The following is a 1,956-nucleotide window of genomic DNA, read 5'->3' as shown; positions in this document are numbered from 1 at the left end:
ATGTAACTCAGCATTAACTAAGAAAACACATTTCACCCTTATTAGAAGCTGCTTCCAAACAGATATTTCAGCTTGTGCAAAGATCTTGAGTCATCCTTTTCTTTTTTTTTACATTTTCCGAACCAACAGAGAGAAAATCACCTATTTACTCAAACAAAAACTGTTAACATTAGACCCATAATCTAAGAAACCAATAGGAAAACATTTCAAAACACAGATAGACCCTTTAAATCTTTCCTCGTGAGTTCATGGAGGTTTTCTCTAGAGTGGAAAAAATATTTATGGATAAAAATATGAATGCAAAGTTGTAAGAGCCTGAAAGAAAAGCTTAAATGTAAATAGGACAGAGCATCAGCTTCAGTTACATAGATTAGCTCCTCAGCTCCTGATAATGAGGAGCTGAGGTTAAGACTGAACGAACTGATGGAAAATCAACAACAGCCTGAAAGCAGCAGCACTCAACAAGCTGAAGATGAACTGCAGCTCTTATTCACCTGAAGATGGAAGGAAGAGACATCTGAGGAAGAGTACGCCCACCGCATTTACATCACACTTTACTCCTTTCAACACTTTCAAAGTTTTAAAGTAGCACTGATTAGACAGTTTAGAGAGTTTAAAGTTTAAAAAGGTGAAGAAATGTGAAAGTTAATCTTTTCTTTTGGCTTGCTGATAAACCCGAGCAGATTGGATGGATCAAGACATTAAAGTACTTTAACCCTTTAAGTTGTTGAAAAAACACACTTTGTGTGTTTTTTAACAAAGTGTGTTAAAAGCACACTCTGTTTTTAGTATCAAATAGGTTCTTAGGTAAAATTGTTAATCAGAAACAAAGTCAAACAATAAACAAGAAGTTAGATGTTGGTACATTTGAAATGAGGTAAAATGGTCATAAGGTTTAGAACAATATTACCTCCAATAGAAAGACTGTCGCAGCTCCAGCTGTGCTATGAAGTCAGAATATATGTAGTCAGAGTTCTACCAAAAGTGGACCTTTGTAATAAATACTCATGCGAACAGTGTTGTTTAAAACACATGCACATAAACTACTCTTCACACACAGTGAAAATGTGCAATACCAAAACCGGGTCAGCCTTTCTGGTCCAGCACTGGACTGGTTTAAATCCTACTTTTTTGTGTCAGTAGCTAACTTTATATGAAAATTCCCCCAAATCACATTTGGCATTCCCCAAGAGCCCATCTTAGGACCCCATCCTATTCAACATCTACGTGCCCTCCCTAACTCAGATTTTGATTCAGAGGCACATAGAGAGTTACAAAGTCGGCCTTCTATCACCTAAAGAACATCTCCAAGATCAAAGGACTAATATCCCACCATGACAATAATAAAAAAAAATAATGTGTTTATCTTTTTTTTTACTTAGGATTGTTTACTTTTTTTTCAGACTTTATTGTCATTACACTGTCACAAGCACAGAGCAACAAAATTAACTCTGCATTTAACAAATTCTCTTGGATGTGGCAGTGGGCTGCAATTGTGCGGCATCCGGGGAGCTGTGTTGGGTTAAAGCTTTTAGCTTAGGGACGCTTTGCCTTTTAGCAAGAGAGGCTCTCTCTGTGTATTATTGGAAAGTATTGTCTGATTTTTATTTGTTAATTTTTATAGAATTTTTCTTAATTATTCTTTATTTTTATATTTGTTAGATTTAAGTTATACCTTTGTGCATTTTGGGTTTTTCTCACAATAACAAAAAGGCTACTAGACAACTTTATTTACCCCTTGGGATTACTCCATTCAGGGTCATTCTGAAGGAGTAATTCAACTTTGAGAAATTCAACTTTGTCCACATGTGTAGGGCCTCAACCGTTCCTTTTGCCTAAGGGCCCCAGGTCATCTAAAACGTGGCCCTGGTTTTAATACAGATTTACCCAGGAACATCAAATAACCAGCAAAATATCCTGCAATTGAATTCAATTCTATTCACTTTATTTCTATAG

The sequence above is a fragment of the Cyprinodon variegatus genome, unplaced genomic scaffold (genome assembly GCF_000732505.1).
Source record: "Cyprinodon variegatus isolate N-32 unplaced genomic scaffold, C_variegatus-1.0 Scaffold354, whole genome shotgun sequence".
Classification (NCBI taxonomy): Eukaryota; Metazoa; Chordata; class Actinopteri; order Cyprinodontiformes; family Cyprinodontidae; genus Cyprinodon; species Cyprinodon variegatus.
Note: the sequence above shows the minus strand (reverse complement) of the source record.